This window comes from Mustelus asterias, chromosome 2 (assembly GCF_964213995.1).
Source record: "Mustelus asterias chromosome 2, sMusAst1.hap1.1, whole genome shotgun sequence".
Lineage (NCBI taxonomy): Eukaryota > Metazoa > Chordata > Chondrichthyes > Carcharhiniformes > Triakidae > Mustelus > Mustelus asterias.
Genome location: NC_135802.1, coordinates 59,293,389 through 59,306,945, shown reverse-complemented (window position 1 = coordinate 59,306,945; position 13,557 = coordinate 59,293,389). Strand labels below are relative to the sequence as shown.

The 13,557-nt window shown below is 41.1% G+C and overlaps 1 protein-coding gene across 7 annotated transcripts in view; it reads right to left on the bottom strand.

Annotated features, from left to right (window-relative positions):
* The window catches only part of tbc1d5 (TBC1 domain family, member 5), a 494,311-nt gene that overhangs the window by 315,669 nt on the left and 165,085 nt on the right, over positions 1 to 13,557 (bottom strand). For 5 of the 7 annotated variants that reach the window (XM_078235915.1, XM_078235905.1, XM_078235953.1 and 2 more), the window contains exon 3: positions 5,954 to 6,023. The exons of the other annotated variants lie outside the window; for them this stretch is intronic. The gene's annotated coding sequence lies outside the window, so the exon portion shown is untranslated. The remainder of the gene's footprint in view (positions 1 to 5,953; positions 6,024 to 13,557) is intronic. 7 annotated transcript variants of the gene reach the window in all.

Below are 13,557 nucleotides of genomic sequence, written 5' to 3'. Positions count from 1 at the left end.
ACAATCACAGTGCTGTTAGGACTCAGGAACAGGAATGGTGATATATTTCCAAGTCAAGGTGGTGAATGATTTGAGGGGTTGGTGGAATCTTGCATTAGTGCTCCAATGCTGCTCCCGTCCTTCGAGGTGGAGAGGTTGTACGTTTCAAAGGTGCTGTTGAAGGAGCCTTGAGTTCCTGCAGTGCTTTTTGTAGATAGTACACACAGCTGCACCATTGTGCTTTGGTGGTGGTGGAGATGGATGGTGAAGGTGGTTGCTTGGTCCTGGAAGGTATCAAACTTCTTGTTGTTGGAGCTGCATGCATCCAGGCAAGTGGGGAGTATTCCATCACATTCCTGGCTTGTGCCTTGTTGATCCGGAACAGTCTTTGGGAATTAAGTGGCAAGTTACTCTCCACAGAATAGCCACAGTATTTAATGTGTCTAGTCCAGTTAAGTTTCTGGTCAATAATCCCAAGAATGTTGATAGTGGGGAATTCAGCCATTGAATGTCATGGGGAAATGGTTGAATTCTCTCCTGTTGAAAATGGCCATGCTTGACACTCATGTGGCACAAATATTACTGCCACTTATCAGCCCAAGCCTGAATATTGTCCAGCTCTTGCTGCATAGGGGTACAGACTGCTTCAGGATGAGGGGTTATGAATGGTACTGAACATTGTGCAATCAGGAAACAACCACACTCCTGACCTGATGATGGAGGGAAGGTCATTGATGAAGCAGTTGAAGATGGTTGGGCCTCGGCCTCAGGAACTCCAGTTGGACCGAGATGATTGACCTCCAACAACCACAACCATCTTCCTTTGTGCTAGATATGACTCCAACCAATGGAGATTATTTCCCGGATTTCCACCGACTCTAGTTTAGCTAGGCCTCCTTGATACCACACTTGCTCAGATGCTGCTTGGATGTCAAGTACAGTCACTCTCACTTCACTCCTGCATTCAACTCTTTTGGATTAAGGCTGTAATTAGGTCAGGAGCTGAGTGACCGTGAGGGAACCTAAAGTGAGTGTCAGTGAGCAGATTATTGCTAAGCAAGTGCCTTTGCATAGTGCTTTCGACTATAGTGACATGAACCCAAGATCCTGGTTGAGGCCACACTATCTGTAACCCCCATGACTTGCCTGGGCTTGCAAAATCTCACTAATTGTCCTGGCTGGAGACAATACATGATGTGGAGATGCTGGCATTGGATTGGGGTAAGCACAGTAAGAAGTCTCACAACACCAGGTTAAAGTCCAACAGGTTTATTTGGCAGCACTAGCTTTCGGAGTCTCAAGCTCCTTCATCAGGTGAGTGAGAACTTGTGTTCACAAACAGGTCATATAAAGACACAAACTCAATTTACAAGATAATGTTTGGAATGCGAGTCTTTACAGGTAATCAAGTCTTAAAGGTACAGACAATGTGAGTGGAGAGAGGGACAAGATTGGAGACAATACATACCTCTTTAACCTGTGCTTAACCCTCTCTCCACTCACATTGTCTGTACCTTTAAGACTTGATTACCTGTAAAGACAAACATTCCAACCATTATCTTGTAAATTGAGTTTGTGTCTATATTTGCCCTGTTTGTGAACATAACTCCTCTCTCACCTGATGAAGGAGCTCGAGACTCCGAAAGCTTGCGCTACCAAATAAACCTGTTGGAACTTTAACCTGGTGTTGTGAGTCTTCTTAATGTGCTTACCCCAGTCCAACGCCGGCATCTCCACATCTTGGAAATATATCACCATTCCTTCACTGTTGCTGAGTCCTAATAGCACTGTGATTCATCCAGGCATACCTGGATGAATTTCCACATTGCCAGGAGATGCCAGAGTTATAATAGTACTGGAACAGGCAAGTTCTGAAACACTTGTCCACAGTACTATTGTTGGAATATTGTCAGAGCCCACAGCCTTTGCAACATCCAGTGTTTTCAGCCGTTTCTTAATATCATGTGAAGTGAATCACACTGGATGAAGACTTACATCTGTGATGCTGGGGATCTCTAGAGGAGGCCGAAATAAATCATCCACTTAATAGTTCTGCCTGAAGGTTATTGCAAATGCCTCAGCCTTGTCTTTTGCACTGATGTGCTGGGCTCCCAATCATTGAGGTTGGGATATTTGTGGAACCTCCTGGTAGTTGTTTAATTGTTCACCACCATTCACAACTGGATATGGCGGAACTACAGAGCTTAGATCTGATCCATTAGTTGTAGGATCACTCAGCTCTGTCGATCACAAGCTCCTTTCGCTGCTTAGCATGCAAGTAGCCTTGTAATGTAGCTTCAACAGCTGACACAATTTTTACCTATGCCTGGTGCTCCTGCTGGCATGCCCCCTGCATTCTTTATCGAATCAGGGTTAATCCCCCACTGTGATGGTAATAGCGAGTGAGGAAGTGCTCGGCAATGAGGTTAGAGATTGTGATTGTACATAATTTTGCTGCAATTCTATCCCATTTAGACAATTGTAGTGCCACCCATTACAATGGACATTATCCTCAAAGTGAAGATGGGACCACAACGTGATCACTTCTAAAAACTGTCATGGGCATTTGCACCTACGGCAAGTACATTGGTCAAATAGGTTCTTCCTCTTGTTGGTTCTCTCACCAACTGCCGCAGACCCTGTCTAGCAGCTATTACCTTTAGGACTTGGAAATCTGAGTCAGTTGGGGTACTGAGCCACTCCTGGAATGATGGGACATTGAAGACCCCCACCCAGAGTATTACATGCCATGCCAACCTCAGTGCTTCGTCCAAGTGGGTTCAACATGGAGCTGTACGATTCATCAGCTGGAAGGTGGTAATTAGCAAGAGGTTTCCTTACCCATTTTGACCAGATGTCAGAGCAACTCCGTCCCGACTGTATACCACTGTGCTGCCATCTCTGGTGGGGCTATCCTGTTGGTGGTTCCCAACATCCCCAGGGATGATGTGCTGTCTGGGAATTAGGCATACTCACAGAATCAGACCTTACCAACAATGTCAGGCTGTTGCTTGACTAGTCTGAGTCATCTCAATTTTGGCACAATCCCCCAGATGTTAGTAAGGATTTTGCAGGGTCACCAGAGCTGGGTTTGCCATCATCATTTCCATGCCTAGGTCAACATCACGTGATCCACTTAGTTTCATTCCTTTTTGTAGATTTCGTAGCAGTTTTGATTCTAATGAGTGGCTTCCCATTTCAGAGAGTATTCAGAATCAATCATATTGCCATGGGTCTAAAGTCACAAGTAGGCCAGACCAGGCAAGGGCAGTAGATTTCCTACCCTCAAGGACATCAGTGAAGCAGATGGTTTTTTAATGACAATCGACAATGGTTTCCTGGTCACTATTACATAGGCTAGCTTTTTAATTCCAGATTTATTAACTGAATTTAAATTCCATCAGCTGCCATAGTGGGATTCAAACCCATGTCCCCAGAATATTAGCCTGGGCCTCGGATTACTAGTCCGGTAACAATGTCACCATAATACTGCCTCCCTGCCCTCCTCCTCATCTCAGCCCTAAATGATCGTCCCCTAATCCTGAGACTGTGCCATGTTCAGGCTGCCCCAGCCAGTAAAAACAACCCTGTGTACACCCTGTCAAGCCCCTGCAGAGATCAACCCCCCAGTCTTCTAAATTTCAGATAATATAGGACCAATTTACTCAGCCTCCTCATTATAGGCCAACCTTCTAACGGACGAAAGTGGCATGCCTATGAAACCAACAAAAAGAAAATAAGTATAGATAACTATTAAAGTTTTAACTAAGCTACATTAATAACTTCAATAAATTATTTAAGGAGTGTCTTTTTTTCATGTCTAATTATCATTTTCACTAGTCAGATTTTTGTGATACAAGTAACACATGAATTTCAGCAGTACTTCCTGCTTCTATAACTCTTGGTGCTAACGCTAACATTTACTATCCAATTCTTCTCCCAACTGACATCACACTAGGGCAAGTGGACATATAATTATTTAACATTGCTCCAATTCTTGAAAGTCAATTTTTCTCACTTTAAAAATCTTCAAGGCATTTCAAGTTAAAACATAAAATATCTATCATAATTTGTAATGTTTATAGTCAAATATGCTTATGATAATGCACCAAAAAACAAACCACCTTCTTTCAAGTACTCCTCTACATGACATTTCTACATGCTTATTCCCTTCACCTCTGTTCTGTTCTTCCCCACCATTCCTTTTTTCAGCTATACTGACTATTCAAAATCTTACTGTCATTGTATGCCACTTGTTCTTCCCATCTGGTCCATTGCCTCAATCAAGGTAATGCTCTTACCAAGCTCCTCAACCAGCCTGTGAACTTACTGTTTCCATGCAAATCCCTCAACAGGGACCAAACCCTTCTTGTCTTCAGGGCTTCCCATCATCAATTCCTTCACGCCAATTCTTGAACCAGTTTTACAGTCATTTTGTCACAATGAAGATAACATGAGCTTCCACTCCTTTCTTCTTCCTTTGGTCTTAACATTATTCTGAGAGCTAGAATTTTAAAGACTTCACATAGCACTATCATTTCTTTATCATGCTAAAAACAAATTTCTGCTTCCATGTTAAGTGCCAAGAACGATCTTTAAGAATGCAATGGCCTTAAACCTTGACCCAATTACACCTTGGCTTTGGTTCCATCCAACTTCACTCAACCTTGGTCTCCATCTCTGCTCCTGCCCCAATTCCATCCTATTTTGTTGGTTCAGAATATTTAAGCTCACGTTCCCAAACCAAGTATGCTCTCTCCCCCCACTTCTTGTCATCTCCTTTTCAAGCACCCTAAACACACTCCATTCTGTCCCCCACAGCATCACCTGCCATTTGATCTCATTGTTTGTCCTTTCCCTTGATATCTTTTAACTCAACGAGTACCCTGCATTAGCCATTGCAAAATACAGCCTATCTTGAGCCCTCTTGATAGCCATGATTTGCCTCCCAAAAGGCAGACTTGCCTCTCAGCAGAGCAGCTTACTTGATCATCACACCTCCAATGAACACAACATCCATTCCACTATCACTGTTGTATTCTGGCTGTAGTATGTACTAAGCAAAGCTAAAACAACTCAACAAATTTACTTCAAAAGCATTGCTCAACCCCAATAAGTTCTAACTCCATTAATACAAGGGCAACAAAGTTATAGGAACAAAATCATCTAAAAAAAAGTATATGCCATTCTGGCTTCTTCATGTTCAGTGTGAAAATCCTGGGAATTCCCTATTTAACACCATCTTCGGACGAAAGCTCACCATCACCTTCTGATGGATAATTTAAAATGCAGCTTGTCAAAATTGTCAACAACTCCACAAATAATGAAAAAGCAGTTGTGACTGGTCACTTGCAGCTCAGGCAAGATCCTTACCCACCTAGCATACAGCAGCATCACCATAAAAATCGTCCTTTCCCACCACATACCCCATCAGTCCCACTCAAATGACCGAGAAAGCTTTAAAACAGAATAAAGACAGAGAATAAAATTGAATGGAAAACAAGAAAAGAGAAAGGGTGAGAGAGGAGGAGAAAAAAAAACAAAGGAAAGAAAACCAAAAATTAAAATAAAATGTGGAGGCTGGCAATCTGAATCAAAAACACAAAATGCTGGGAGCACTCAAGCCACCTGGATGCACCTGTGCAGAGAGAAAAGGAGTTAATGCTTGAAGTCAGTGATTACAGGTAAACAAACAGCTTTTGTGCTAGTGAAGATCCAAGGAAAAGGAGGACAGAAAAAGAACAAAGAAAGCAGAGTGAAAGGCAGGAGTAAGTAAATGACAAAAGGGAGTAACAATGAGTAAAGTGATGAAAAGCAAAGGTCTGAATGGCTGCAACTAAATGGCAGAGATAGAGGAAAAGGAGAGGCAGAAGACGCACATAAGCATTCATGATCTGATTTAAGACACGCTGGTAAATTTAAATAAACTTCACTTGATGGAAAATAAACTGTTTAACAAATTTGAGAGACTTACCCACAGTGCCACCTAAAGACAAAGATGGGATTGGCAATTTAATAAGCAGCAGTACCAAGTGCTGGGTAACCTGAAAAATTAGGAATGATAATTTTAGCAAACAGTTCTTAGTTTTTAAGCATTTTTATCAGGCACAATTAAGACATTACAAAATCTTGACATGGATGGTGTGACAAACAAGAACTTACAACACCTTTAAACAGTTGCATTATCAGACAAAATGTAATACTGATCACATGAGGCGATATTAGGACAGGTGAAAGAGGTCGGCTTCAAGGAATGGCTTATATGAGGAGAGACAGCTAGAGAGAAAGGAAGGTTTAAGGAGAGAATTCCAGAGCTTACGGAGAGAATTCCAGAGCTTAGCGACTAGGCAGCTAAAGGCACAGCAACCAATGATGGAATAAGTAAAATCAGGAATGCACAAGGAGCCAGAATTGGAATTTGAAAACAAGGGTGTGAATTTTAAAATTGGAGGTTGGTGTTGTGAGACCAGGAAAGGTGGGTGATGTATGAACCGGACTTGGTGCAAATATTGTACAGATAGCAGAGTTTTGGGTAAGCATAAGTTTAGAGAATGGAAGAAGGGAGGACAACCAACAGAGCATTGCAGCAGTTAAGAGGTCATAAAAATATTGAGGAGCTCAGCAACAGAGAGTGTGTCCGACATTGAATATCATACAAACACACATTTAAAATGTCATGCTTCTGGTGTAATTTTATATCATACTTTAGATATCACATAGCAGACACCAAACTTCTAAAAGAAAAACACTTGCATTTATCTTGTACCCTTCATGACCTCAGGATGTCCCAAAATGCTTTACAACCAATGAAACATTTCTGAAGTGTAGCCACTGTTGTAATGGAGGAAACACAGCAGCCAATTAGCACACAGCAAGTTTCCAGAAACAGTAATGTGATAATGATCAGCATATCTGTTTTTAGCAATGTTGACTGAGGGATAACATTGACCAGGTACCTATGGGGAACTCCCCTACACTTCTTTGATATTGTGCTATGGGATTTTTTACATCTAGGAGCCTAGGTTTATCATTTCATCCAAAATGGATGGCATTTTCTAGCAGTGCAGCACTTCCTCAGTACTGCACTGGAATATCAGCCTTAATTTTGGTGCTCTAGTATCTGGAGTGGAACTTGAACTTGCAATCTTCTGACTCAGGTAAGAGTGCTACCAACGGAGCCATGGCTAGCACCATGAACATTCTGCAACAAACATAAAAAGTACTGCATTTATATGGTGCCATTCATGTCCACCAGATGTCTCCAACAGCCAATGAAGTTTAATCCTATTTGTGATTTCGGAAACATGGCAACTAAATTGCACACAACAAACTCCCACAATCTGTGATGTGATAACGGGCAATAATCTGTCCTGGTGATCTTGAATGAGAGCTAAACATTGGGCAGGAGAACAGGGAGAACTGCCCATTCTTCTTCAAAGTCGTATCACAGGATCATTTTCATCCACCTGAGGGGGAAGACAAGACAACATTTCTGATAATGCAGCACTCTCTCTGCACTGGAGTTTCAGCCTTAGTACTTATGCTCAAATCCTAGAGTGGGACTTGAATCTACAACCTTCTAACTCAGAGCGGACAGTGCTACCAAATGAGCCACAGCTGACATTGTTTGGTTTGCATCTTTTATTCGTGAAACAGTAACAAATCGCAAATTACTTGATGCACTGACCAAGCACAGTGAAATCAGCAATATAAACTTTAATGGAAAAGTACCAAGGATTGAGAGCTAATCCAGAATGGACATGCAGCAGAAGCCAACAATTAAATCATAAACCAATAAAATCACTTGTTTTTGACAACGTGCAAAATCAGCTTCAAATTTGCTTTCTCCACGAAGTTGAGGACTTATTATACAAGAAACTGATTATACTTGTCAATACCAGAGGTTTGTTTGCACATGATGCCTTCTGCAATTTTCTATTGAAAGTGTATGAAATCGCAGTCATCAATTTCAGCTAAAGAGCTTCAATAAGATTGTAAACCTATGTTGCTTCCTACAATTCCCAGAATAAGAAACATTGACTATTCACAGAACATGGCCAAGACCTATACATTAATGGAAAATTGTGGACAAAATAATGCTGTGAAATTTTTTTAAATGTTTTTTTTAATGAAAAGCAAGATAAAAGCAAGATCCGAAACATTAACTCTGTTTCTCCTCACATATGCTGCCAGACCTTTTCAGTTTATCCAGCATTTTTTGTTTATAAAACACAACTTGTGGCAAATTTAAAAGCAAGAATGTATTCTTGAATGTCAACAGTAAGCACAACAAAATAAAGAAACACAGATACAACCAAGGAGAAAACTGGTAAGTGGGAAATTATTCACCCAAGTCTTCGTATTTACAAATGTATTCTAACGATTTGACCAGCTGCACTTTTTTCAGTTAAATTTGTCTTAGAAATTAAAACTAGGAAAACAATATCATTCTTATGCATCAACCTCTGGACACACTGTTAATCATGTTTGGAGGGAGATTTTGTTCTATAATTAGAAGTAGTTGCATCAGATGATTCTTTTACTAGCTCAAAAAGAAAGTAAGTTGCAAATCAGTTTACTCTAAATTTATATGTCTTAGTGTTCACTGCCAAAACCCGAATCCTAAACTGCAAAAACAACAGTTTGATTTTCTAGGAAAATAGATTGTTCTATTGCCTGAACAGATCAATGTCTTAACTTTTTTTCCAAATCCCCTCATGGAATTATGCTTCCCTCCCAAAAACACTGTTGTTGTATCAATGAAAGCTCAGATTCACTGTAAGCAACACACGGGGTGTGAACTTCTGTGGAATGACAACCAGTGTCTGATTGTCACTCCGTTCCTAGTTTCCTACCATAAAATCAAGGCAATTATTTTTGGCCGGCCTTCCAAGTTAGGCTAGACAAGAACTGTGCAGGCCAACACATTCCTTGACCTTCAATCAAGGCTGCACAAGAGACTAAGCCCCTTTTTTTTTTACAGCACTAGCTGCCGTACATCAGTCTAAAGGTCCAGCTACATTAAAGCAAGGGACACGGTCGGTTTGCCAAGAAAATGGGTAGGATTGGGGGAGGGGGTGAGGGTCGAGAGCTCTGTGTTGGGGGGGGTAAGGGGCACAGTCTGGGCAAGAGTGTCAAAATCAGGGGGAGGTGACTTAGACAGGGAAGTGTGAAAATGGAAGCTGATGACTAGTCAGAGGAACATGTGGTGAGTTGGGGTGGGTGTCAGGGATCCGTTTTTCTAGATAACTATTGCTGGAAGACAGTTGGTACCATCCCAAATTAGTAATTTAAATCGCATGTTTGGATGATTTCCAGTACAGGCAATTGTCCATCTGAAACTTGAAGCTTCCCAGGCAACTTCCATCAATCCTTCTGTGGGTGGTGGAGTGGGTGAGTTCCTCAGTGCATCTTTGGGGTACTCAACAGACACACTGCCCCAGAATTCAGAAGTAATGGCCAAGATCTCCTCAAAAACAATGGATTTTATGAAGCCAATTTTAAATATTCAGCACTCATCTTAATTTCAAACACATGAATGTGCGTGCACAGGTTCATATAACTGAAGCTGACTGCACAATGTTATTTGACGCTACAGGAATTTTTTTTAATTCATTCATGGGATATGGGGGTTGCTGGCTAAATGTTGGGTTCATCACTACAAGAAAATGAGGATGTAAAAATAAAATATTTATAATCCATCAGTAGCTCTCCGATGCACAGTGGAGTTCTCCAGGGGTCAGTGTGAGGACTCTGCTCTTTTTATTATGTATAATGACTTGGATATACAGGGCATAACTTTCAAGTTTGTAGATGACACAAAACATAGTAAACAATGGGGATAGTAAAAAAAATTTCTTTATCCGTTCATGGGATGTGGGGGTTGCTAGCTGAGTCAACCACCTTGTGGATCTGGAGTCACATGTAAGCCAGACAGGTAAGGATGACATATTTCCTTCTCTAAAGGACATTAGTGAACCAGGTGGGTTTTTACAACAAATCGACAATGGTTTCATGGTCATCATTAGACTTTTAATTCCAGATTTTTTATTAAATTCAAATTTCACCATTTGCTGTGGTGGGATTTGAACCCCGGTCCACAAAGCATTACCGTGGGTCTCTGGATTACTAGTTCAGTGACAATATCACAACGACACTGCCTCCCCCAAAACAATTCAGGAGGAAATAAATTGGTGAAATTGGGCAGACTCATGGCAGATTAAACACGGTAGAAACAGGATGCCTATACTGTTAGTAAATTAAAGTTTGCTGACTTTCCATGACTTATCCATGTATTAAAGAAATTGCCAGTAGATCTTACCCAAAAGATTGAAGCAAACAATTCTTGACTAAAGGCATGCAGCACGATTTTCAATGTTGTCTCCTCCACCAAGTGCTTATTCCTGCTCTGCCTCACTTTCTTTATTATGCTCTGGCTCTGAAAAAAAGTACCTGAGTCCTCCACCTCCACAACAACAAAAATCTGCGACTGACACCAACAAACGTACCTCTCCTCACACAGGCAAGCAAGAAAGAGGAGAGTGGGGAATCTGGAGAGGGGAAGTGAACATTGGAAAAACCATCAAAAACGGTTGGAATTCCGTCCAAAGTCAGCAAAGTCCCATCCCTATCTTTATAAATTTCCATGACTTTCCAATGACTTGGATCTTTGTGGAAATTCAAAAATCATTGACAGATTCCATGTCTTTTCCAGGTTTCCCATAACTGCCGGAACTCCATGAAGTGATTTATTTTGGTAGGAGGAATGAGGAGAATTAACAGAAACTAAACAATGATAAATTTAATGGGGTATATGTACACAAATCTTTGAAGGTAGCAGGACAAGTTAAAAAGGTTGTTAAAAATGCAGCTTGCAAATGTTTACGACCCTTCACTTTAGTAGAAGCAAAACTACAAAACTAAGGAAGTTACGCAAAACCTTCATAAAACATTGTTCAGACCTCAGCTGTAGTAGTATATTTAATTCTAGGCAACTAGTCCCAAGGAAGGATGTCAAGGCCATATGTGAATGGAGTCCTTGCTATCCAAAACGTATTGTGGATGATTGCAGCAACATCATGGCATTGAGAGAAGCTTCACTCGCAGGTGATAAGGCCTACCCTTCATAAAGTGCTGCGACTTGGCAGTACCGTCCACCACCTGATCCTCCCATATCATCATGGTGGCAGTGTAGCCCTCATCATCCAATCACATTTTGGCCATCTCTCTACTCTCCTTAAAGGATCTCAACCTTGTCCAACCAAAGTTCACATTTTCTACTGACAAGCCAAGGACAATTAAGATTTTACTAAGATACTGTCACTGTTTTCCTCCCTCAATCTCTGCAACTCCTCATTCTTGATCATTTCAAATCTCTGTCTCAACCTCTCTCCTCTGCTTTACTGCCATCCTGTCCTCCATTGACCTCACCCTCCATATAAACTCTCAGCCACTCTTCCGACCTTGCTATCCACTTAGCTTCTTTCCTCCCATTGCGCCAGAGATAAGTTTATCTCTGATCACTTTCTTGATATTTCACTCTCAGTTCCCTGGTTTAATTGCCCTAAAAACAATTCTCCCACAAGTTTTATGCAACTGCATTTTGAAATTTCCCAGTCTAGCTTTTGGTCCTCAATAAGCTATGACTTTAAGAACGAATTCCTTGGTGGGATGCAGTCATCACTGATAAGGCCAGCATTTCTTGTTCACCCCAATTGCCCTTGAACTGAATGGCCTCCTATGCCTTTTTAGAGGGCAGTTAGGAGTCAACTCCATTAGTTTGGATCTGGCAGGGCATGAAGTCCACACTAGGTAACGTTGGCAGATTTCCTTCCGTTTATATATTTTATTTGCAGATTGCTTCAAGAGTTGATCACATGATTTGATGGTGCTGTTATTAGGGTGTTGCAGAGGCTGTGTGCAGAGAACATCTCAGAGGAAATCAGCTGTTAGTTTTAATCTATGCGTGCAAACCACATATTTTTCTTTTTGGTAAAGCCCACAACCCCTAACATAGTTAGAACATTACAAAAAGAAAATTGGCACTGAATCAGTATTTTGTTTTATCGAGAACATCAAGAGAAGATCCTAAGTAGAAGAAAAGGACAATGTGGAACCTCACACTTCAATTTTTAGAAGGTTGGGGAGAAGCAACAACAGGATTAAAGACTGATGTGTCAGTTCAGGGAAACAAGAAAGAAAAAAGCTCTTTGTGTGGTTTTATAAGAGGTGTTTCTTCTGGTCAGAGAAGGGTGAGATGTAAGGGCATATCTGGCCTATTTGGAAAGAGTGGATCCATTGCTGTAGAGCTGGGACCATCTGGATAAAAATACATCAAGTCAATGGTCTCCAGGATAAAAAGGGGAGCACGGGAAAGACAGTAAAAAAATATTTATACTGAACAGTCGAGTCATTAGTGCCAGCAAGAGAAATGGCTGGTCAATTAGGATCCATGGGCCCTTTCAATGAAGAAAATGAACTATGGAGTCCCTATGCAGAGCAGTTTCAGTACTGAAAAAATTGCAAACAAGTTGCTCGTACTAGCTTTCTCAGTACAATAATTTATTCCGGAGCTAGGTTCACTCCGCAAAGCCAGGAATCAAAACCTCCGTTGACTTGACAAAGATCCTTGAAGAGCATTGCTCTCCAAAGGTACTGATCATCACAGAATGATTCGAGTTCCACCAAAGGAATCAAATGGAAGGCAAAAGCATTGCTCGGTTTGTGGTACCTTAAAAAGGGTGGCCCAACTTTTGATAGTTTTGAGTCATTAGAAGATACTCCAATCATCTAGTTTGTGGTCTTCAAAATTAGGCTAAAGAAGACTGATTACTGAGCATGCTTTGACTTTAAAGACAGCAGTAGGAATTGCAGTGTTGATGGAACTGGCTGTCTAAGAGGCTTCACAATTTGCTGCAGGAATGAAGATCGTCAAGTTGGGAACTGTCCATAAGAAGTCAAAACAGCAACAAGCATGTTACAGATGTGCCAAAATAGGCCATTCAGTGGGTGAATGCTGAAGTGAGGATAGTCAATGCATGCATTATGGCAAAATTGTTGACATTGCAAACGTTTGTTTGGCTAGACCAGCTTCTCTGAGAAGACTATTTAGACGGAGAATTTGGGTGCCTTCAAGAAAGTACCTTCAAAAAGAAAAACAAGTTTTCTTGTTGTCATCATGAGATCTACTACAACTGAACAATGATGTGAAGATGACGACCATAAAGAAGCGAATGTCCAAATGTATGAGGAAGAGCTCCAACTGATCATCTTATCCATACAGTGTGAATCACAGATTCTGAGTGATTCCAAAATAAGTGGACAACCTGTCAGTATGGACGTTGATATAGGCGCGACTCTATCTTTAATTCCTGAGACTACGTATCAACAAAAGCTGAAGCACCTTCCTTTAAAACCAGCTGATTTGATTTTAAGGACATACACAGAAGAGATCATGCCATTCAAAGGTTACATCTTGGTCAATGTAGAGTTGAGTGGACAAATAGCGGAATTGCCTCTCCATGTTGGTCCCTGGCAATTTTCTAGCTCTATTTGGGAGACCGTGGTTGGAAAAGACAA